The sequence below is a fragment of the Orbicella franksi genome, chromosome 13 (genome assembly GCF_964199315.1).
Source record: "Orbicella franksi chromosome 13, jaOrbFran1.1, whole genome shotgun sequence".
NCBI lineage: Eukaryota > Metazoa > Cnidaria > Anthozoa > Scleractinia > Merulinidae > Orbicella > Orbicella franksi.
This window is the reverse complement of record NC_138157.1, coordinates 6,515,864-6,541,690: the sequence shown is the minus strand read 5'-3', so window position 1 is coordinate 6,541,690 and position 25,827 is coordinate 6,515,864. Positions and strand designations below refer to the sequence as shown.

Genomic DNA, 25,827 nt, shown 5'->3' with positions numbered 1-25,827 from the left:
TATAATAACAGTTGAACTCAAATTGTCCGTTAAAACCACCACCATAGAGGTTAATGCATATTTGACAGGAAAAGATGGCCCACTCTTCCAATTAGTAAAAAGTTACGACTGAAAGGAAGAAAATCTACTCTGTCGCGGAAGAAGCTACACAATGTTGTAAAGAGCTCGGCATTCCAGAAAGACCGGTTATTGAAAACAAAGCAGCAACTATCTACGCTAAACGATAAAAGAAAATGGAAAAACGCCATAGCCAGCAAATTATGCATGATAAGGCCATAAGCAACCTTTCAATTCCTAGAAAATAGAGGATAGTACATGGGCACGCGTAGATATGGAATATATCTTCGAGTGTTCAAATTGATATCTCACGAGTGAGCACAGCGAAAGGGTGAGATATAAAGTTGAAGACTCGAAGATATATTCCATATCTACAAGCAACCATGTATTATTTTGTTTTTAAAATAGACATACTGATAACGAAGTTTTTGACGATTTTCTGAAGCTTTTTTGTTCCGACCACTTTCCGAAGATTTCCGAAGAATCTCCAAAAATTGTCCGAAGGCCACATGAACGTTTCCGAACTAATTACGAATATTTCCGAAGATTACCGAAGACTGCCGAAGACTTTCGAGGAAGATCCGAAGTTGTTTCGTTCATACTCCAACAAATTTAAGTACAGTTTAAGGGTCAGACATGATATCAGTGAAGTAATCGATATCTTCACTAGTAAGGATATAGTAAGTGCGCCACCCGAGTCTCTGATGTGGTATACGAATGATATATTTTCCAGTAGAACACTCGTGCCTATATAATAATGGTTGGAACCTGAATGACCCCGCACAAAAACCTCTTCACCTTGCAACTTATATATATCATTGTATTTTCTTGGTTATAAAGGTCTGTGTCCTTTAATTGATTTAAAAACTAATAAAAGCAAACAATCATAACGTAGAAGTGAAGCGAAATAGAAAATAAAGTGCGTATAGATTGTTCATTCCAAGAAAATTAATGGACAGCCAGCTTGTTCTACTTTAAAATTGTGACAAGCAGAGGAATTCAACATGTACACGTGCAGCATTTAAATCGTCCACTTCTAAAACACGTTGATCAGGAAAAATACGTCTTTATCGCGATCTAGCTAGATCGTTATAAGCCCGCGCAACCATTGCTTCTTGTAATATGACTCAAGAACGCGTAAGAAAAGACAATGTAACTGAATTCTGCAAGTTGCATTCAAAATTCGATTGAAATTTTACACGATAAACTACACAAAGAACGGAAAATAAGTAACACAATCAAAAGTATACATGTAAATACATTGTTTTGGTATTCTGAGAGGGTTATGCAACTCATGAAATTTTCCAGAAACGCGCGCGTTCGTAATTCAGTTTTATAAAAATCGAAGTATTTAAATTTCTGTGAGGTTTATCGCTGAGGACACCGAACAAAGAAATGCTTTCAATTTTATCATTCAGTTGGTTTAAGTGCTTCCACTTCTACAATACGTTGATCAGCAACATAGAATAAAAGTTTGTTACGTAAGTCAGGAGAAAAAATAGACCTTCGTCTTTAACCTAATCTAGCTGAATCAACGAATTGCTTCTTGTGAGCGCTTGATTCTATTGACTTGTTCTGTTGCGGCGCACCAGAATTAAGAAGAAACTGCGTAATCATCTTATACCAACTCGCCTCCTTTTCATTCGGCAACAGAACACTTAACACTTAATGGAAACAATTTACACGCTCTTTAGAGCTGATGGCGAAAGTTGCTTACAGTTTATTGTTTACAATTGTCGCGATTTCGCATGTTTGCCTACGCTTTTCAGTTAAAGTAAAATAAATTCCCTACCTGAATACGTTAACACTTCTTGATATGGAAAAAGTAATTAAAATTTTAATGAACAATACAGACGTTATAATGTAATTGATCACAATTTTGCCACGCAAGTTACTTTAGTATAAACTTTGGAAACAAATTTGTAAAACTTTGAAACCAATATTCTCTAAACTTTGGATACATGTAATGTGCTCTATGCGCCCTTAAACATTGCTTCTCGGAAATATAATTATGTGGCTTGAAAGCCCTAGAACTTCAAGTAAAACCAACGGCGGCTAAAGTGTCTCCCAAAAACGCAAATTTCTCTTCTAATAATACTTTGGATGAATTTTACAATGCAAAGTTTAGATGATAAGCTTAACAAGCCATCCTCAAAATTGCACTCAGCTCAAGTCTAAACTGTTTCCCTGTTTAAAAGCAGAAAGAAAACACATTATATGTAATGTAAATGTGTAATTACGACCGAAGGATGGCATGCGTCAATTGCACTAGAAGCTGCGTTCAGAGATGGTCGTGAGAACATTGCCTGGGACCAGAATACTGTCGCCTTGCACAAAACCTCTTCACACTAAACAAAAGTTATTGGGGCGTGTGGATGAACTGATCAAGAAATGAAGTGAAACTTCAAATGAAAGTGCTGAGATTGTTCATTCGAAAAAAAATCATCATTCGATGACCGTCTTGCTCTGACTTGAAATCGTGACAAGCAGAAGAAATCAATACGTGCAGCGTTTAAATCGTCCACTTCCGACAACACGTTGATCGGCAACAAAGAATAACAGTCTTTTAAGTAAGTAAGGAGGAAATATACTCCAGTCTTCAACGCGATATTGCTAGATCATCGAAAGGGCGCGGAACCATTGCTTCTTGTAATAAGATTCAAGAACGCGTAATTCTATTGATGTGTTCAACATCATTTTCCAAAACTTTGAAGGTGTTTCAAAAAGGTACGCAGTCATCTTACACCAACTTACCTTTACTTTCGACTTATTCACCGGGATAGTTAACACGGAATAGCCACAATCTACAAGCTGTTGCTGGCTGATGGCGAAAGGTTCGCCCAGTTTATTCTATTCCCAATTGTTGCAATTGCGCACGTCGGCCAGCCAACGCCCTCTTTCTGTCCTGAACTTACCAAACAGTTAAACTATAACTAGACTGATGCGAACACGTGAAAAAAGCATGAAACGAGAAAGTAATTAAAAAGCTTTTTTTTAACCGAAGAAAAGTTAATGGAGAGCATTAAATGCCACGCACGCATGCTGAAATTAATTATGCGATTAATATCAACCAATGGAAAGGTTTATTTTTATACGATGGTTTTCCCACAACTTTGTCAAGAAAATTACTTTTGTGTTAATTTTGGAGACAACTTTGTCACGACTTTAAAACCAATATTCACTAGACGTTACGGCTGCTGTCATGAACAGCTAAGAAATTAAAATAATGTGATATGCTTTGTGCACTCTTCAGCATTGTTTCTCAGAAAAGCTAATTATGTGGCCTAAATGTTCTAGAACTTCAAGAGAGACGAACTGGCGGATTGATTGTCTCCCAAGAATGCAAATTTATCTTCTAATATGATGCAAGAGTTCACAATCAGTAGGGTATTATCATTGACCATTCTGAAATGTTGAACTGGAAAAAGATCATAAATAAAGATATAAGAAGCTATTTTGTGAAAGTATCTGTTCTTTCAAGAACAAAAAATGATAACGAAACTGAACTCTGCAGATATCGTGGCCCTGTTCATGATTTTAACTATGTGATTAGTATACATCAGTAAACTTTCATAAAACAATTTCAAAATTCGTTTGAAATTCATACATACTTTAAACAATAGCATGTAGTGAATGTTTTCATAAACCAGACGATGAGCGAAAGCAACAGTAACGGGATCTAAAGTATTAATACACTACTGAAAGAGTTATTCAACTTATCAAATTTTCCAGAAATGCGTTCGTGATTCAGTTCCATTCTTTGAGCCAATAAGTTACCTAAAACGACTTATAGTTAAGTGGCAACACTGATTTAAAACTCCATCAAAATACCTTTCTTTACCTTGAACAAGTTTGTTTTATCTATTACACAGAAAACAAATTAAACTGCTAGTAATTTTACTTGGACAATACAGCACCGTAGCTTCGATGGCCAAGATTGAGAACAGTTTCAGCCATGCAAGAATTTCCATGATGAAGATTGATGGTCTTGACCAAGAAGTACGAATTAGGCTTCGGGTATGAAGATAGGTCATTCATTTCCATTGAGACAGTATAGAAAGCCATTACTAAAATATCGGTTGTTGATGTAATTGAAAAACGTCTTTAATTTAAATCTGTAATGACAATCAGAAACTGTGAATCGTTCACATAAGGTCTGGTTAAATTCTTGACAGACAAGGAAACATCGGCCAATTTGGCTACATCCCGTTTCCTTCGGAGGTGTTTTTACAGAGTTATATCAAATTAGTTTTCACGGAATGATTAGAATCGATCAATGCATAGGATTCCCGAGAGAGGTCAGGCTATCAGGAGGATTAAATACATCAAGAGCCACCTCGATCTGTTTCGCTTTCATTTTGAGCTTGTCACAGCGAGCCTTTGCAAATGACCGCAAGAGTCAGTTCAACTAGTTGGAGCAAAATGGGCTCCAGAGTTACAATGTTTTGAGTCAAGACGTACACAAGAACAGGAACGGTTGAAGATGCATTTCGCTTACTAAGATCTTTGATTTACCTGGCTAGGTTGTAGCAGTGCGCGCAGTTCTTGGAATTTCAAACCCAGGCAAATGTTTATAAGTGAATATGTCTTTACAATGTAGACGTAAAAAGGGAATAACTCAAGCAATGAACCTATGCCAGCTCTTCTCGGTTTACGTTATCATCAGTATCTACTTTCATCATCTAAACTGGACTGAATTCACCAAACCGGATGAAATTATCAAATCCTTTTAAGTTCTGAGGTTGCAATTGGAGCTCATATTGAACCGAGAGCCATCATCAAAAACGCCTTCTTTTTACTGCGTTCACTTCTCTTATCAAGTCTGTTTCCCCGTTCTATTTCTCTGTTAAATTTTGGTCCATTCTTAAAAGCAGTGAAAATATTATAAGTATGAATTTCAAATCAGTACCGAAAAATGGTTGGGTCGGAAAAGAATCCGTAGTCAGAATTGGTCTTCACCATTCTGTAGCAGTGTATTTTCCCGCTTATTGCGGTCTTCGTGTCCTAATCAGTTTTGGAAAGTAACTAACAAAAGATCTGAGAGAAACCGAAAATAAAGTGTTTATATTTTTCATTGAAAGAAGATCGTTGGATAGCCGTCCTGCTCTCACTTGAAATTGCTGCAAGCAGGAGATTCAACATTTGCAGCGTATAAAAATAAATCGTATCAGAATTTCTAGAACACGTAGATCAGCTACATAGAATAAAAGTCTGTTAAGTAAGTCAGAAGGAAATACACCTTAGCCGTCATCACGACATCGAAAGTACGCGAAACCATTGCTTCTTCTACTGGATATGACCTAAAAACGCAAGATTTGCTACATTGCCTACATCTTTGACCGCTGGTTTTCTGTTTTAAACACGCAGTCATAACACAATAACTCACCTATACTTTCGACTTGTTTACCAGAACAGGTAAGACTAAGTGACATCAACTTGCAAACTGTTGCGGGCTGTTTGGGAAGGATGCGCTCAGTTTATTCTGTTTCCAATCAAGCAATTCCGCATGTCTGTTAGCCAACGCCTACCCTTTGTCTTCATCTTGCCAATCAGTAAAATAGAACTATCATGAACACGTCAAACAGGTTTTATCAGGCTAGATGAGTTCTATTGTGGACGAGCTGCCTTAGATTTGCGTAAACTAATAATAGTGTTGTTTTAATGTCAGTATAGTTCTTGGAAATGTGACCCAAACAAACTTTCATGTCTTCGCGATCTGGCCAATAGAGTTACGGCATTTACACGAATTCTGCGAAACGAGGAATTAAACTCTAACGAGCTGATGTTTCTTTTGGTTTTTATTGTTGTTAACTTTAGTTTTATTCTCCTCTTATCTGGAGCGAATTCACTTGACAATACTTCCGGCCTGCAATATAAATAATGTCAAAAGGAGTGACGATTGAAAGGTTCTCCTAGGTGATCTTTATCTTTTACTTTTCATCGGGTTAAGTCGCGCTTGTCTAGTACAAAGTAATGCAATATTTATTCATTTCCAAGGCGTTCAGAAATGGCTTTGCTTAATTTCCACAGGCCAAACTAGCCATTTAGATATGGTATACCCATAGCATAGCTCTTTCTTTAGAACCTTTTATTTGTCAAGAGATTTGTATACTAGAAAAGTTATGACCTTCTGTAATCAGTTGAAATTTTACATCTAAATTAAATTGCGATAGTTGTATTTTTCAAACGGGCAAGAAGTAGACAAAACATTTTTAATTCAAGATGACTTTTAGCTGAGAGGAATGATAAAAGTGTAAATTACAAACTGTGTGAACATGAAAATCCAGGCAAGTTCCTTCTTTCTGCACTGGCCTGTTGAAAGTGTGAAATTTTGCATAAATTTCCTCGGCCATCTTGGTTGATTGAGCGGTATTTTGAACTTTCCTAGATATCGATTTCGCAAAAATGTGTACCCGCTGGAACCTTTAAAGGATATTTCTGAAGAAAGTTCACCAAACGGGTCTTTTTGACGTAATAAAAGAAAATCCAAATTTTCCGACCTGTCGTCGGATTCTCCATGTTTACAGGCAGTGGTTCTTAAATCGTCCACTTCTCTACCATGTCGATCAGCAAAATAGAATAAAAGTTTGTTACATAAGTCAGGAAGAATAAGCGACCTTCGTCTCTAATCTAATCCAGCTGAATCATCGAAACTCCATGAAAGCATGGCTTCTTGTGATGTGACTCAAGAACACTTGATATGCTGCAGCTCCTGGAACTGAAATGGAACTGTAAAAGTTGTATAAGATCGATGCTAGCCGTATTATTGGAGTTTCAGTTTCGGCCATGCAGGAGTTTCCATGATGAAGATGTTTTTGGGCAAAGAGCAAGACGTAAGCTCCGGCAGATATAAGCCTAAAAGGCAGATCAGTCATTCTCAAAGCGACATAAGAAGGGGCTTATTAATATTATACGTCGTAGATGCAGCTGTAGAACGTTTTTCATTTAAAGCCTGTAAGGCCGGTCGAAAATTAAAGTACTATAATTCGCATTTGTTGTGTTTTGTCGCCGTGGACAACACAGCGAAGAGGTGCTTATGTTGACAGTTTCAGTTTATATCTGAATGGATCGAATGTACACATTCGTAAACTCTTACAGTTGGCTCATAGTCATGTGGGAAGCTTTTAGTTTCCAAGAATAAAGTTTACCTTGGGGCATAGGATTTCAAAGACAGGCGGGCCAGACTGTTACGATTTGTTTCCTCGTTCATTTTAAACTGATCACAGCGAGTCTTAGCAAATTACATGAGTCAGGTGAACTAATTGGACCAAAGTAGACCTCAGACTTTTAGTTTTTAAATTTCTTTTTTGATTCAACACATATACAAGCCGTTACAGAGCTAGAAACGGATGAAGATGCATTTTGCTAACAACTAAGGTCTTCGATTTACCTAGCTAGGCTTATGTCATTTTTTGTTTAATTCAGTTGACTTCTTAAAATTTCGGTGTCAAACGAACCTTTATAATTATGTCTTCAAGATTTCGGCATACAAGGCAATATATAAAGCTATCGGCTGATGAACTTATGTCTCTTTTCGTGTTATATTAAGGTCATTTTCACTCTGATCTAAACGGGACTGAATTCACCAAAGCAGATGATAATACTTGAACTATTTTCGAAACAAGGAGGAGACTTCAAGTCTCTGCTGAGTGATTTTTATTTATCTCACTTTGCATCGTGCTAAATCTCGCTTATTTTAGTTGAATTAAGGCAATGTTTATTCGTTTACCTTTGAGCACCGCTAGCTTATGCAAAAGGTCTAAGATTAAATCAAACTGGTTCGCTTTACTCTAAGAATAGCGACTGAACACGCTTGTTGCGAAAATATCGGAAGGCTATGTACTACTGATGGAATCCCTTAATTGTAATCTTAACAAGCCATCCTCAATATCGCCCTCAGCTCAAGTCTAAACTGTTTCCCTGTTTAAAAGCAGAAAGCAAACAGATCATATGTAGTATAAATTTGTAATTACGACCGACAGATGGTACGCGTCAATTGCAATGGAAGGTGCGTTCAGAGGTGGTCTTGAGAGCATTGGTTGGGACCAGATACTGTCGCCTCGCACAAAACCTCTTCACGCTAAATAACAATTATTGGGGCGTGTGAATGAACTGATCAAGAAATGAAATGAAACTTCAAATAAAGTGCTGAGATTGCTCATTCGAAAAAACAATCATGGTTCGACAGCCGTCTCGCTCTGACTTGAAATTGTGACAAGCAGAAGAAATCAACACGTGCAGCGTTTAAATCGTCCACTTCCGACAACACGTTGATCAGCAACAAAGAATAACAGTCTTTAAAGTAAGTAGGGAGGAAATACACTTTAGTCTTCAACGCGATAAATATAGCTAGATCATCGAAAGGTCGCGGAACCACTGTTTCCTGTAATAAAGCCGTGATTCTATTGATCTGTTCAGCAGCATTTTCCAAAACTTTGAAAGTTTTTCAAAGTTACGCAGTCATCTTACACCAACTTACCTTTACTTTCGACTTATTCACCAGGATAGTCAACACTGAATAGCCACAATCTGCAAGCTGTTGCTGGCTGATGGCGAAAGGTATGCACAGTTTATTCTGTTTCCAATTGTTGCAAATGCGCATGTCGGCCAGCCAACGTCTTCTTTCTGTCCTAAACTTACCAATCAGTTAAACTAGAATAACTAGAATGATGTACTGCCTGAACACGTGAAAACAGCTTGATACGAGAAAGTAATTCAGAAGCTTTTTATTAACTGAAGAAAAGTTAATGCAGAGCAAAGAAACCACGCATGCTTGAATTAATCATGCGATTGATAATCAACCAATGAAAAGGTTTATTTTTATACGTCATGGTTTTGCCACAACTTTGTCAAGAATATTATTTTCGTGTTAATTTTGGAAACAACTTTGTCACGACTTTGAACCCAATATTCACTGGACGTTACCACTGCTGTCATGGATAACTCGCTCATAAATTAAAATAGCGTGATATACCTTGTGCACTCTTCAGCATTGTTTCTCAGAAAAGCTAATTATGTGGCTTGAATGCTCTAGAACTTCAAGTGAGACCAACTGGTGTCTTGATTGTCTCCCAAGAATGCAAATTTGTCTTCTAATATGATGCAAGAGTGCACAAACAATAGGGTATTATCATTGCCCATTCTGAAATGTTGAATTGGAAAAACATCATATAGAAAGATATAAGAAGCTATTTTGTGAAAGTATCTGTTCTTTTAAGAACAAAAAACGACAATGGAACTGAATTCTGCAGATATTGTGGCCAAGTTCATGGTTTTAACTATGTGACTGGTATACATCAGTAAACTTTCATGAAAATAAATTTAAAATTCGTTTGAAATTCACATATACTGCAAAAAATAACACGTAGTGAATGTTTTAAGTATTAAGCATCACATTACTGAAAGAGTTATCCAACTTATCAAATTTCCAAGAAATGCGTTCGTGATTCAGTTCCATTCTTTGAGCCAATAAGTTACCTAAAGCAACTTATAGTTAAGTGACAGCATTGATTTAAAACTCCATCGAAATACCTTTCTTCACCTTGAACAAGTTTGTTTTATCTATACACACAGAACAAATTAAACTTTTAAAGTTTACATGGACAATACAGCACCGTAGCTTCGGCGGCCGAGACTGAGAACAATTTCAGCCATGCAAAAGTTTCCATGATGAAGATTGATGGTCTTGACTAAGAAGCACGAATTAGGCTCGGGTATAAAGATAGGTTGTTCATTTTCATTGAGAGAGTAGAAAGCTCTTACTAAAATATCGGTTGTGGATGCAATTGAAAAACGTCTTTAATTTAAATCTGTGATGTCAGTCAGAAACTGTGAATCGTTCACATAAGGTGTGATTAAAATCTTGACAGATAAGGGAACATCAGCCAATTTGGCTGCATCACGTTTCCTTTGGAGGTGGTTTTGGAGAGTTATATCACATTAATTTTCACTCAACGATTGCAATCGATCAATGCATAGGATTCCCGAGAGAGGCCAGACTATCAGGAGAATTAAGTACCGCACGAGTCAGCTGAACTAGCTAGTTGGAGCGAAATGGGCTTTAGAGTTTTAATGTTTTGAATCAAGAAGTACACACAAGAACAGGAACGGATGAAAATGCATTTCGCTTAAAACTAAGATGTTTGATTTACCTAGCTAGGTTTTAGCAGTGCAGTTCTTGGAATTTTTAACCCAGACATATCTTTATAAGTGAATATGCACGTCTTTACAATTTCGACGTGAAAAGGGAATTATACGGGCCATCGGCTGATGAGCGTATGCCTCTTCTCGGTTTTGTTATCATCAATGTCTACTTTCATCTAAACTGGACTGAATTCACCAAACCAGATGAAAATACTTCTTGCACTATTATCAAAACAAGGTAAGACTTAATGGCTGGGCTCTCCTAAGCGGTCTTTGATTTTCCACCCATTAATTTACATTCGACAACCGTTAGTTGATGTAGAAAGAGTAAGGTGAATATAAGCTAAGAACAGCGAGCGTACTTCATGGAGAAATATCGCTCGACTCTTAAAGCCTTTGTGGCCTTGAGTCAACTTCAAATTCCCAGAAAACTAAATTATTAAATCCTTTAAGCTCTGAAGTTGGAGCTCATCGATTGAACTGAAAGCTATCATCAAAAACTCCTTTTTACTGAGTTCACTTTTCTTGTCGAGTCTGTTTCCCCCGTTCTATTTCTCTTGATTCTCTGTTAAATCTTGGTCCGTTCTTAAAAGCAATGAAAATATCAAGAAGTATGAATTTCTAATCAGGACCATAGGATGGTCGCTTCGGTAAAGAACCCGCGGTCAGAATTGGTCTTCACCGGTCTGTAGCAGTGTATTTGCCCGCGGCTTCTTGCGATATTCGTGTCCTAATCAATTTTGGAAAGTAACAAACAAAAAATTTCAGAGAAACTGAAAATAAAGTGCTTATATTATTCCTTCAGAGAAAATCGTTCGATAGCCATCTTGCTCCAACTTGAAATTGCTGCAAGCAGGAGATTCAACACGTGCAGCGTATAAAAAGGAATCGTATTGGCATTTCTATAACACGTTGATCAGCTACATATAATAAAAGTCTGTAACGTAAGTCAGAAGGAACTACATCCTTAGCCTTCATTACGTTCTAGCTAGATCATCGAAAGTACGAAGAACAATTGCCTCTCGTAATAAAAACCTAAAATCGCAAGATTTGTTTGCTACAACATCGCCCACAATTTTGACCGCCCGTTTTCTTTTTTTAATACGCAGTCTTCACATAACAACTCACCTTTACTTTCGAATTATTCACCAGAACAGGTTAGACTCGATGACAACGATTTGCAAGCTCTGGCGGGCTGATGGAAAAGGATGCGTGCAGCTTATTCTGTTTCCAATCGTCGCAATTGCGCATGTCAGTCAGCCAACGCCTACACTTTGTCCTCGATTGACCAGTCAACTAAACTAGAATTATCATGAACACGTCAATCAGGTTTTATCACGCTGGATGAGTTCTATTGTGGGCAAGCTTTCTTAGATTTACCTTAGCTAATATATGTGTTGTTTTAACGTCAGTATACTTCTTGGAAATTTGACCCAAACAAACTTTCATGTCCTCGCGATCTGGCAAAAGGAGTTACAGTAGTTTTTATTGTTGTTAAGTTTCGTTTTATTCTCATCTTATCTAGAGTGAATTCACCAAAGCGTTGACAATACTTGCGGCCTGCGTTATAAATAATGTCAAAAGGAGAGACGATTTAACGGTTCTCCTAGGTGATCTTTATCTTTCACTTTGCATCGGGTTAAGTCACGCTCGCTCTAGTACAAAGTAGTGTGATATTTATTCATTTCCAAGGATCGACAACTGTTAATTACTATAGAAAGTAAAAGATAATTTAGAATGATTTGCGTTACTCAGAGAATACCAAACACACTTAATGGGAAAATATCACTCGTGCAATGCCTTTGTGCCCTTGAGCCAACTTCAAATTCCTAGGTAACTACGTAATCAAATCCCTTAAGTTTTGACGTTTGAGAGCAAAAAACCTTCCTAAAAAAACGCCTTTATTATCCGAGTTCATCTCTCTTGTCAGGTCTAAACTGTTTCTTTGAGTTCATCCTTAGTTCATTCTTAAAAGCATGAAGCGCACGGGTTATATGCAATATAAATTTCTAATTAGTCGGAATTAAGACCGAAGTATGGTAAGCTGTCGAGTTAGTGGAAGTGGCGTTCAGAAATAGCCTTCACAACTTTGGTAGCATGGAACCTGAATAGCCTAGCACAGAAACGTTTCACCTTTGAACTAATGTATACAAGGGTATTTTACTGGTTATTATAGTTTGCGTATATTTATTGATTTGCCACAACTTTTTCACGAAAGTTACTTAAGTATAAACTTTGAAAACAATTTTGTTGGCTTTCAAACCAATATTCTCTAAACTTTGGATAAATGTGATGTGCATTATGTACTGTTCAACATTGTGTTATCAGAAATGCTAGTTATGTGGCTTGAATGCTCTAGAACTTCAAGTGAGACCAATCGGCGGCTTAAGTGTCTCCCAAAAACTCAAATTTCTCTTTCAATAATATTTTGGTGAGTTTAACAATCTTTAGATTACATAACGAAATTCATGAAACATTACCGAAAATTAGTAGGAGGGCATAATCATGGTCCTTTCTGACATGTTCAATTGAAAGGATATAATTCAAGGAAGCTATAAGAAGCGATGTTGTAAAAAGTACCTGTTAACTCGAAAAGACAATGGAAGTGAAGTGGAACTGTGAAAGTTGTACAAGATCGATGCTAACCGTATTATTGTAGTCTCAGTTTCTGCCATTCAGGAGTTTCCGTGATGAAGATGTTCTTGAGCAAAGAGCAAGAGTTAAGCTCCGGCGGGTATAAGCCTAAATGGCAGATCAGTCATTCTCAACGCAACATAAGTAAGGGTTTATTAATATTATACGTCGTAGATGTAGCTGTAGAAAGTCTTTAATTTGAAGCCTGCATGGCCTGTCAAAACTTAAAGTAGTTAAATTTAAATGTGTTATGTCTTGTCGCCGTGGACCACACGGCAAAGAAATGCTTAGGTTAACATGTCAGTTTTAGCAGTCAGTTTGACCTGAATGAATCGAATGTAGACATTCGTAAACTCTAAACTTGGCTCATAGTCATGTGGTAAGATTTTAGTTTCCAAGAATAAAGTTTACCTTGGGGGATAGGATTTCAAAGACAGCCAAGACTGTTACGAGTATTAAATACAACCAACGATCACTTCAATTTGTTTCCTCTTCATTTTGAACTCAGTGATCAAAGTCAGTCTTAGTAAATGACACGACTAAAGTGAACTTAGTGCAACAAAGTAGACGTCAGGGTTTAATTTTTTGACTCAACACATACACAAGCCGGAACAGAGCTAGAAATGGACGAAGATGCATTTTGCTAACAACTAAGATCTTAGATGTACCTACTAGGCTTACGCCATAATGTTTTTTTCGTTGTCAGTGGGAGACCTCAAACAAACCTTTATAATTAGGTCTTCAAAATTTCGGCGTAACAAGGCACTATAAAGCTATTGGCTGCTGAACTTATGTCTCTTTTCGTGTTATGTTAACGTCATTTTTACTCTCATCTAAACTGGACTAAATTCACCAAAGCAGATGACAATATACTTGCACTATTTTCAAAACAAGAGGGAGACTTCAACGCCTTGCTGACTGATCTTTATTTATCACGATTTGCATTGTGGTAAATCTCGCTTATTTCAGTTGAATTAATCCAGTGTTTATTCATTTACGTTCAACCACCGTTAGTTTATGCAGAAAGTCTAAGATTAAACTAATCAGACTGGTTCGCTTTACTCTAAGAACAATCGCGACGGGGCATACTTGATAGCAAAACTGCGGAAGACTACATAATAAAATCCCTTTGTTATTGTAAGCTTAAAAAGCCATCCCCAAAATCGCCTTTATATAACTCAAGTCTAAACTGTTTCCCTGTTTAAAAGCAGAAAGCAAACAGATCATATGAAGTATAAATTTGTAATTACTACGGAAGGATTGTACGCGTCAATTGGAATGGAAGCTGTGTTCAGAAGTAGTCTTGAGGGCATTCTAGGACCAGAATACTGACGCCCGGCTTACACAAAAAGTCCTCGCATTAAACAACAATTATGGAGTTGTGTGGATGAACTGATTTGGAAAGTAATCAAGAAATGAAGTGAAACTTCAGATAAAGTACTTCGATTTTTCATTGCAGAAACATCCATCGATGTGGCAAGCAAAGGAATTCAACACGTACAGTGTTTGAATCGTCCACTTCTAAAACACGTTGATCAGCTACATAGAATAAAACTCTGTTGAGTAATTAAGTTAAGGGGAAATACACCTTAGACCTCAACGCGATCTAGCTAGATCATCGAAAGTAAGCGAAAACCATTGCTTCTTTTAATATGATTCCAGAACGCGTGATTCTCTTAATCTCAGCAGCATTGCGCAAAACCCTTCACGTTTTTCAAAAGAGTACGCAGTATAACCTTACGCGAACTTACCTTTACTTTCCACTTATTCACCAGAATAGTTAACAGTGAATGGCTACAATTTGCAAGCTGTTTCTGGCTGATGACGAAAGGTGCGCACAGTTTCCAAATGTTGCAATCACATATCTCTGCCATCCAACGCCTGTTTCTTGAAGTCGTTGAACTTTGTCACGACATTGAAACCAATATTCACTAAACTTTACCGCTACTGTCATGGACAGATATTTTATTGTCAAAACTCGCTAAGTTATCTAAATGATTCTAACAGGTGAAATTAAAATAATGTGATGTTCTTAGTGCACTCTTCAACATTGTTTCTCAGAAAAGCTGATTATGTGGCTTGAATGTTCTAGAACTTCAACTGAGACCTACCGGCAGTTTTAGCGTCTGCAAAAAATGCAAATTTCTCTTCTAAGAAGTTGCAAGAGTTTACAATCCGTCAATAGGATATTATCACTGCCCATTCTGAGATATCATGTGAAGTGGAAGAATATCATCAAGGAAGATACAAGCAGCTATTTTGTGAAAACAACTAGTCTCTGTTCTTTATAAACGACAATGGAACTGAAGCCTGCAGATATAATTGTGGCTAAGTTCGCGGTTTTAACTATGCGATTGTTATACGTCAGTAAACTTTCATAAAAATAAATCCAAAATTCGTTAGACATTCACAATACTGTAGATAAATTCATGTAGTCCATGTTTTAATAAAGTAAACGATAAATGAAAGCAGAAGTAACCTAATAGAAAGTATTAATAGATCACATTGCTGAAAGAGTTCTTCAACTTATTTAATTTCCCAGAAATGCGTTCGTGATTCAGTTCCATTATTTGAGCCAATAAGTTACCTAAAGCGACTTACAGTTAAGTGACAGCATTGACTTAAAACTCCATCAAAATACCTTTCTTTACCCTGAACAAGTTTATTTCATCTATACACACAAAACAAATTAAACTGCTAATTTCACTTGGAAAAGACAGCACCGTAGCTTCGGTGGCCAAGAGAACAGGTTTAGCCATGCAAGAGTTCCATGATGAAGATTGATGGTCTTGACCAAGAAGCACAAATAAAAGATAGGTCAGTCAGTTTCATTGAGACAGTGTAGGAAGCTCTTACTAAAATATGAGTTGTTGATGTAACTGTAAAACGTCTTTAATTTAAATCTGTAATGCCAGTCAGAAACTGCGGATCGTTCACATAAGGTCTGGTTAAATTCTTGATAGACAAGGAAACATCGGCCAATTTGGCATCATCGCGTTTCCTTTCGAGTTGTTTTTACAGAGTAATATCAAATTAATTTTCACACAACGATTAGAATCGATCAATGCATAGGATTTCCGAGAGAAGCCAGATTATCAGGAGGATTACATACATCAAGAGGCACTTCAATTTGTTTCTCTTTCATTTTGAATTTGTCACAGCGAGCCTTCCCAAATGACCGCACGAGTCAGTTCAACTAGTTGGAGCCAAATGGGCTTCAGAGCTTTAATGTTTTGAGTCAAGACGCACACAAGAACAGGAACGGTTGAAGATGCATTTCGCTGAAAACTAAGGTCTTTGATTTACCTAGCTAGGTTGTAGCAGTGCAGTTCTTGGAAGTTCCTACCCAGTCAAATATTTATAAGTGAATATATGTTCACAATATCGCCGTAAAAAGGGAATAACTCAAGCTGTGAACCTATGCCAGCTCCTCTCGGTTTCTGTTATCCTCAATATGTACTTTTATCATCTAACCTGAACTTAATTCACCAAACTGGATGAAACTACTTCTTATACTATCCGCAAAACAAGGGAAGACTTAAGGGCTGGCTCTCCCGAGCGATCTTTAATTTCACTCGCGTCAGGCCAAATTGCGCTTGTTTTGGATGAAAGCAGAACGGTCAATGTTTATTGATTAACATTCGACAAAACGCCCTCTTTTTACCGAGTTCACTTCTTCCTATCAAGTCTGCTTCCCCCTTTCTGTGTTAAATCTTGGTCCATTCTTAAAAGCAGTGAAAATATTATGAGTATGAATTTCAAATCAGTACCGAAGAATGGTCACGTCGGTAAAGAACCCACGGTCACAATTGGTCTTCACCGGTCTGTATCAGTGTATTTTCCCGCTTATTGCGGTCTTCGTGTCCTAGTCAATTTTGGAAAGTAACTACCAAAAGACCTGAGAGAAACTGAAAATAAAGTGCTTATATTTTTCATTGAAAGAAAATCGTTCGATAGCCATCTTGCTCCAACTTGAAATTGCTGCAAGCAGGAGATTCAACATGTACAGCGTATAAAATTAAATCGTAGTGGCATTTCCAGAACACGTAGATCAGCTACATAGAATAAAAGTCTGTTAAGTAAGTTAGAGTAAAATGCGCCTTAGCCTTCATCACGATCTGGCTACATCATCGAAACTGTACGCGAAACCATTGCTTCTTGTACTGAATATGACATATAAAAACGCAATATTTGCCTGCTACAACATTGCCTGCGACTTTGACCGCTGGTTTTATTGCTTTAAATACGCAGTGATAACATAATAACTCACCTATACTTTCGACTTATCCACCAGGACAGGTTAGACTCAACGACATCAACTTGCAAGCTGTGGCGGGCTGATGGGTAAGGATGCGTCCAGTTTTTTCCGTTTCCAATTACGCAATTGCGCATGTCTGTCAGCCAACGCCTACCCTTTGTCTTCAACTTACCAATCAGTAAAATAGAATTATCATAAACACGTCAAGCAGGTTTTTATCACGCTGGATGAGTTCTATTGTGGGCGAGCTATCCTAGATTTGCGTAAGCTAATAATAAAGTTGTTTTAACTTTCTCGGAATTTTGACCCAAACAAACTTTCATGTCTTCGCGCTCTGGCCAGGGGAGTTACAGCATTTAAACGATTTCTGCGAAACGAGGAATTAAACCTCTGATGAGCTGTTGTTTCTTTTGGTCTTTATTGTTGTTAACTTTAGTTTTATTCTCCTCTTATCTGGAATGAATTCACTTGACAATACTTCCGGCCTGCATTTTAAATAATGTCAAAAGGACTGACAACTGAAAGGTTCTCCTAGGTGATCTTTATCTTTCACTTTGCATCGGGCTAAGTCGCGCTTGCTCTAGTACAAAGTAATGCAACATTTATTCATTTCCAAGGATCGACAACTGTTAATTTCTATAGAATGTGCCAGATAATTTAAGCTACGTTATTAAGAGAATACCAAACACACTTAATAGGAAGATATCACTCGACTTGCCTTTGTGCAATGCCTTTGTGCCCTTGAGCCAACTTCAAATTCCTAGAAAACTACGTAATCAAATCCCTTAAGTTTTGAAGTTTTAGAGTAAAAAACCTTCCTAAAAAACGCCTTTATTTTCCGAGTTCATCTCTCTTGTCAGGTCTAAACTGTTTCTTTGAATTAATTTTTAGTTCATTCTTAAAAGCATGAAGCACACTGGTTATATGAAATATAAATTTCTAATTAGTCGGAATTAAGACCGAAGTATGGTAAGCTGTCGAGTTAGTGGAAGCGGCGTTCAGAAATAGCCTTCACAACTTTGGTTGCATGGAACCTGAATAGCCTAGCACAGAAACGTTTCACCTTTGAACTGAAGTATATAAGTGTTTTATCAGAAATGCTAGTTATGTGGCTTGAATACTCTAGAACTTCAAGTGAGACCAACCGGCGGCTTAAGTGTCTCCCAAAAATGCAAATTTCTTTTCCAATAATATTTTGGTGAGTTTAACAATCTTTAGATTATATAGCGAAATTCACGAAACATTACCATTTCGGCGATGTTCAGTTGGAAGGATATAATTCAAGAAAGCTATAAGAAGCGATGTTGTGAAAGTACCTGTTAATTCTAAACGACAATAGAAGTGAAGTGGAACTGTGAAAGTTGTACAAGATCGATGCTAGCGGTGCTATTGTAGTCTCAGTTTTTGCCATTCAGGAGTTTCCATGATGAAGATGTTCTTGAGCAAAGAGCAAGAGTTAAGCTCGGCGGGTATAAGCCTAAACGGCAGATCAGTCATTCTCAACGCAACATAAGTAAGGGTTTATTAATATTATACGTCGTAGATGTAGCTGTAGAAAGTCTTTAATTTGAAGCCTGCAAGGCCCGTCAAAACTTAAAGTACTTAAATTTAAATTTGTTATGTCTTGTTGCCGTGGACCACACGGCAAAGAAATGCTTAGGTTGACATGTCAGTTTTAGCAGTCAGTTTGACCTGAATAAATCGAATGTACGCATTCATAAACTCTTAACTTGGCTCATAGTCATGTGGTAAGATTTTAGTTTCCAAGAATAAAGTTTACCTTGGGGGATAGGATTTCAAAGACAGCCAAGACTGTTACGAGTATTAAATACAACCAACGATAACTTCAATTTGTTTCCTCTTTCATTTTGAACTCAGTGATCACAGTCAGTCTTAGCAAATGACACTACTCCTTGAACAAGGTTGTTTTATCCACACCAAACAAATTTAAATGCAAATTTCACTTGCACAATGCAACACTGTAAGTTAGATGGCCAAGAGAACAGTTTCAGCCATGCAGGAGTTTCCATGATGAAGATTCATGGTCTCCACCAAGAAGCACGAAGATAGGTCTGTCATTTTCATTGAGACAGTAGAAACCTCTTACCATTATCTCGGTCGTGGGTGTAACTGAGGAAGGTCTTTAATTTAAATCTGCAAGGCTATTCAAAAATCTAAGTACTAAAATTTCTTTAAGTTTCACTGCTATTGAACACCGAGAAATGCTTAGAAAGAAACGGCTTAGATTGACAGTTTTCAGTTTTGATCTGAATGGAATGTTTGCTGCGCGAACACTAAATTTGGCCAATAGTTCGTGTCATGGGTTTTTAGCTTCCACCCTGAATAATTATGATAAAACTTTATTAAAGTGTCAAATCATGTAGCCTGGGAGAAACCCACACTAACAAGAGGACACAGACTAATACAAAATGCAAACTGAGAAGACTAAGATATCTACACTAAAATATGAATAACACAAAATGTAGTATAAAATGTTTTAAAAATAAAGCTAAACATTATAGGTAATGTATCGATAGCTGATCTGTTGTAAAAAATATATTAATTTACTAATAAGATTTTAAGAGTGTCATTTATCTCGGAGGACAAGTATTCTATAATTTTAGCTTCTTTTAGTGGTTGGAATTGAAGTAGACAGAGAAAAATTCAGGGACCGTAGAATATAGAAGATCATACATTTTAATTGTTTCTAGCTCTTAAACTTTCCTTCGTTTATCTTTCGATATCATTCTGCCCCTGACATATCACCACCAAAATAAAATAGAAGTTCCTTTTCCGGAGTTTAATAATAATATTAATAATAATAATAATAATAATAATAATAATAATAATAATAATCGATATTTAAACAGGGTGACCCCTTCAGTCGCAGGACTGGTATGAACGGGGGCCCTGTATAACGTAAAATAAAAAGAGCATATATAAATAATATAAATCTATAAAAAACTAACTACTTTAAAAGATACGCAGAAATGTTTAAAAAATTAAAAAGCTTAAAAAGGTAATAGCATTCTCATAAAAATTGGATATCGAATTGAAAATGTTCTAAAAAATAACCTAAGAAAAAAAATCGGAGATAGCCTTGAAACGTTCCTTGGGTGGCAAAATCTTTACGTTCGTTGGAAGGCTATTAAATGTGCATGCACCATGATAATAAAAAGAATTTTTAGCGACATCTAAATGAAATTTGGGAAGTATAATGTCAGTGATTGACGATCTAGTGCATCTGTTAAAAACATGTTGGTTGTCGCTCTGGCAGCGTAACAGGAAATAGTCTTTAAAGTATGGAGGAACTTCTCCGACCAAGTACTTGTTAACTAACAGTGCACAGTGCTTTTCCATGGTTTTTGTAAGAGGCGGCCAGCGTAGGTTCTCGAGTATTGTTTCCGTGGGTATGTCAGGTTTAAAACCGTATACGATTTTCGCAGCTCGTCGTTGCAGGCGTTCAAGAGACTTTTCGTTTTTTCTCCCTAAGATAGAAATAAGCATTCCTTAAAGTTTCAACCCGTCAAGAATAGATTCCAAGAACTTGTCCGAGTCGTTCACGTAAGGTCTGGTTACATTCTTGACAGACAAGGGAATAGCGACCAATTCGGCTACATCAGGTTTCTTTTCAGAATGTTTTAGAGAGTAATAACGGATCAACTTTAACAGAACCATTAGAATCGATCAATGCATGGGATTTCCAAGAGAGGCCAGACTGTTAGGAGTGTTGAATACATCCAGCAGCCACCTCAATTTGTTCCTCTTTCATTTTGAACTGATCACAGCGAGCCTTCGCAATTGACCGCACGAGTCAGTTGAACTACAGAACTACAAAATCGACTTCAGCGCTGTAATATTTGGAGTCAAGATGTATACAAGAACAGAAACGGGTGAAGATGCAGTTTGCTTAAAACTGAGATCTATGATTTACCTATAGATAAGTTGTAGTATTATTTTATTGTCAGTGCAGTTCTTAGAATTTCAACCCTAAACAGATGTTTATAATTATGTCGTTAAAAGTTCGGCGTAACAAGGGAGTAAAGCCATCGGATGATGAACCCATGCCTCTTTCCATTCTATGAAAAAATAAATGCTTAGTTTTATCCAAACTGGACCGAATTCACCATATCGGATGACAATAATTATTGCACTATTTTCGAACAAAGAACGCTGATCTGCACTTTGCATCGGGCTAAGTCCCGCTTGTTTAAAATGAAGTTAATCCATTGTTGATTAATGTGCATTAGACAACCGTTAGTTGATCTAGAAAGCGTAAGATTAACATAAGCTGGTTTGCTTTACTCTGGGAATAGCGAGCATACTTGATGGGAAAATTTCGCTTGACTTCCAATGTATTTATGCCTTCACCGCTGTCTGAGTCTTCTTCGAATTCCGAGAAAACTTCCCTATCAAGTCCTTCAAGTTTGAAAACTTCAAGCTTTAAAACCACCCTCAAAAAGACGACAATTTTTTCTTGAGCTCACCTCCATTATCAAGCCTGTTCTTGTTCATTGTTAAAATCAGAAAACGCGCTGTAAATACTCGGATACAGTGGAAATTTCTAACCAGGACCAAAGGATGGCATCCGTCAGTAGAATCCGTGGTCCTAACCGGTTTGTAGCAATGTATTTTCCAGGTTATTGCCGGCAGTCTTACTGTCTTGATCGCGTTTGGAAAGTAATCAAGAAAAGGTTTGAGAGAAACTGAAAATAAAGTGCTCAGATTGGTCATTCAAAGAAAATCGCTCGATAGCCATCGTGCTTCAACTTGAAATTCCGTCAAGCAGGAGATTCAACATGTGCAGCGTTTAGAAATGAATCGTACTGGCATTTCTATAACACAATGATCAGCTACATGAAATAAGAGTCTCTTAAGTAAGTCGGAAGGAAATACACCTTAGTCTTCATCACGATTTAGCTAGATTATCGAAAGTACGCGGAACCATTTCTTCTTTTAATATGACCTAAAACGCAAGATTTGTTTGCTACAACATTGCCCACAACTTTGACCGCTTTTTTCTGTGAAAAAAAATACGTATTCATAACATAACAAACTCACCTATACTTTCGACTTATCCACCAGAACAGGTAAGACTCGATAACAACTTGCAAGCTGTTGCGGGCTGATAGCGAGGGATGCGCTCAGTTTATTCCGTTTCCAACCATGCAATTGCTAATGTCTGTCAACCAACGCCTACCCTTTGTCCTCAACTTGCCAATCAGTAACTAGAATTATCATAAGCAAGCTAAGTTAAGCAGGTTTTATTACGCTTGACGAGCTTTATTGTGGACGACCACTCTTAGATTTGTCTTGTCTTTGATTACTTTGTCTTTGCTAATAAAAGTGTTGTTTTAACATCAGTGTGGTTCTTGGAATTTTGACCCAAACAAACTGTCATGTCTTCGCGATCTTGCCATGGGTTTACGGCATTTAAAACGATTTCTGAAAAACAAAAATTAAACCTCTGACGAGCTAATGTCTCTTTTGGTTTTTATTGTTGTTAACTTCCATTTCATTCTCATTTTTAATACGTAAAAAAGAAATCAGCAGAGCGTTGACAATACTTCCAGCGTGCATAAATAATGTCAAAACGGTATAACGATTAACAGGTTCTGCTAGACCTGCTTGTTTTAGAGGAAAGTAATGCAATATTTATTCATTTGAAAAGATCGACAGTGAATTTTAATTAATTTTACCCACAGAATACCAAACACATTTGATGGGAAAATATCACTCGACTCCCCTCTGTGCAATGTCATTGTGCCCTTGAGCCAACTTCAAATTCCTAGAAAATTACGTAATCAAATCCCTTAAGTTTTAAAGTTTGAGAGCAAATTAAATCCTTCCTGATAAACGCCTTCATTTTCCGAGTTCATCTCTCTTGTCAGGTCTACACTGTTTCTTTGAATTAATCCTTAGCTCATTCTTAAAAGCATAAAGTGCACGGATCATATGCATTATAAATTACACTACTGCCTTTGTTTCTGACACGAAATCTGCTACAAATTTATTCAAACTTTTGTCAAACTTCCATGTATGTTCTGGCATAGAAATAAATAAAAGTAAAACTGAAGGCATGTGGTTAGGCGCAAGTCGCAAAAACACAGCAAAACCCCTTGGAATTGCTTGGCGAGCCAACTCTGTACTCGCACTAGAATTTAATATCTCGTATAATAATGAAATTGTTTACAGCAAAAATGTTTTGAACAGAAACTAAACAAAATGAAAGGCCTCCTTAACCAGTGGTACTCTAGAAACCTTACACTTTACAATTACGGCCTCATAACGATTCTAAAATCCTTAGAGATTTCCAAGCTCGTTTATAACACATCTGTTCTAACTTTCCATCAAAATTCACCGCCGTGGTAAATCAAGCAATTACACACGTTTTAGGAATAATAAAGCTAAAATTAAATACGAAACAATGATAGGGCCAAAAGAACACGGAGGGCTAGACATGCCAGATTTTCAAATAATCAATGATGCCCTTAAGGTATCAGTATACCCCAAATTACGGTCGGACATTGCACGCAAACCCCATGCAGTAAAGTATAAATTATCTGAAACCTTAAGATTTGTAGATTACGAAGGTATATTCAATAAAATAAAAAAAAGTTAAGGTTTTCCGAATATGGCGCCTTATTTCCAAAAGTAAAGAGGTTCACTAATCAAGTTCGTTTCCGGTCGGATTTGAGCGGGAGGACGCGATCAACATCGCTATGTCAGTCTTGGCACCTTTCTCTAATAAATCGTGACGGGAAATTTTGATTATTTGTCTGGTTTGTTTTTGACACGCAGTTAAACTTTGAGTTTTGATAAAGCATGCATTCTCTTCTTTGAAACGGTCACTAACTTTTGAAAGAAGCGAAAAATTAAAATTCTCCCCATACAGTTATTTTTTTGCCTGATTATCGGGCAACATTCTCTCCAAATTTCAGCGAAAAACGTTGAAAGCTCGCCGGAAACGAACTCAAAATGTGGGCTTCACTCACTGAAATTTTTGTTTCGAGATACGAAGGAAAATATACTTTGAGGTGTTCTTCCGGTTTAATGTGTGTGAATATGATGACGCGTTGATCGACCAAGTAAAGGCTCATTTTATTTTAACAACAGAGCTCGTGTCAATGACAAAGGAGTCTCAAATGTTGCATCCGGCGGGAAATATTATTCGCAAGAACTGAATTCCACCGCTTGTGCGCCAGGTTGGTTACAAAATAATTTTCGCTTCTGTTGCTTCCTTTCGGTTTTTTGAAACGCCTTAGTTTAGAGATGCCGTAGACAACGTAAGAGCCCACTCGTAAACAACGTGAAGGAAGCCACGAAATACCGATTAAGTTGAGATGTTTATTATTGTTACCGCTTCGAACGGTGAAAGCGCCAAGGACGTAATGCTTAGAGAATGTCAAACGTGTTCCTCGTCCAGTGTAAGCAACTTCTCCTGCTTGAAGTAGGAACCTTTGTCGCTAGCAGCTAACGCATCAGCCCAATTCTGATCGAATGTTTTTGAAACCTTTTCCCCAACTGAGGGGGGCGTAAGGGGGGTCCGAAAACCGCAAAACCGCGTAAAAAAAACGTAAAAAACCGCAATACCGCATGGAAATTTACCAAAATACCGAAACCGTAGTTACAAATGTGCTACGGTGCCATCATCATTACTTCTAGTTCCCCATTCCATTAGAAATACGACCTTATTTAGTTTGATAAAAGTGTACGTTAATGTTAATCAACGTATGATCATTAGTAGTTTTAGCGCTTCCTCTCTGCTTATTAATTCCTTTGTTGGTAGGCATTTTTCGATTCCGTGCTATCGATGCGCTTTGTGGTGCACTTAACGACACTCCAAGAATCTACTGCCACTGTAATTGGCTCAATGATGTTTTCGTCTTCAGACTCGCTGAGCTGGTTTGTTGCTTCCATCTTTACACTATTTGACTGGTTTAGAAACAGTGCTATACAACACAAACAATGCTTTCGTCAGAAGCTGCACTGAGCAGAAAAGAGCGCTAAAAGTTTTGAGAAACACGAAGTCACGAACCAATCAAAATCGAATGTTTCCACGGTTAAAAGGACCATAGCTCGTGCATTTCTATGACAACAGTCAGCCAGTCAGGCGACAAGGTGGAATTATTCATAATTCATGATAATAGAATTACTCGGCTTTACTGAAAACGTTTCAAAGACAAAATATAGCATTTAACATATGGAAAATTGTGAAAAATGTGCTGAAATGTTACCCAAAAAATCGAAAAAATGCTCAAATTCTGCTCAAAAGTCAATTAAGTGCTCAAGAGTGCTGGAAATGTAAAATAGTGCTCCAAATTCGAAAAAGTGCCGAAAAGTGCCCAGCGCAATCGGGACTGGCCTAATGCTCTCGCGTCAGTAAAAGCTTTGGTTTGCATGGAACCTGAATAGGCTCGCACAAAACCTTTTCACCTTGGAACTAATATTTATCAATAGATTATACTGGTTATTATGGTTTGCGTATATTTATTTATTATAGAAAACCAACAGAAACTGAAGCGAACAGAAAATATAGTTCGGCTTAGATAGGTTTATTCGAAGAAAATTATTCGACAACCGTCTTGTTCTACAACTGCGACAAGCAGAGGAATTCAACACTGCTGTGCAGCGATTTTGACAGTAGTACACTTCTACAATACGTTGATCAGCAACATAGAATAAAAGTTTGTTACGTAAGTCAGGAGTAAAAGTAGACCTTCGTCTTTAACACG

At 37.3% G+C, this 25,827-nt stretch overlaps 1 protein-coding gene across 3 annotated transcripts in view; it reads right to left on the bottom strand.

Annotated features, from left to right (window-relative positions):
- Positions 1-22,211, bottom strand: part of LOC145465187 (uncharacterized) — a 31,553-nt gene extending 9,342 nt beyond the window's left edge. The window contains exon 1 of one of the 3 annotated variants that reach the window (XM_081448955.1): positions 22,154-22,211. The gene's annotated coding sequence lies outside the window, so the exon portion shown is untranslated. Of the gene's footprint in view, positions 1-17,104; positions 17,920-22,153 lie in introns of those variants that run through there. The other 2 variants (XM_081448956.1, XM_081448954.1) reach the window with 2 other exon arrangements.
- Between the last annotated feature and the right edge of the window lie 3,616 nt (positions 22,212-25,827).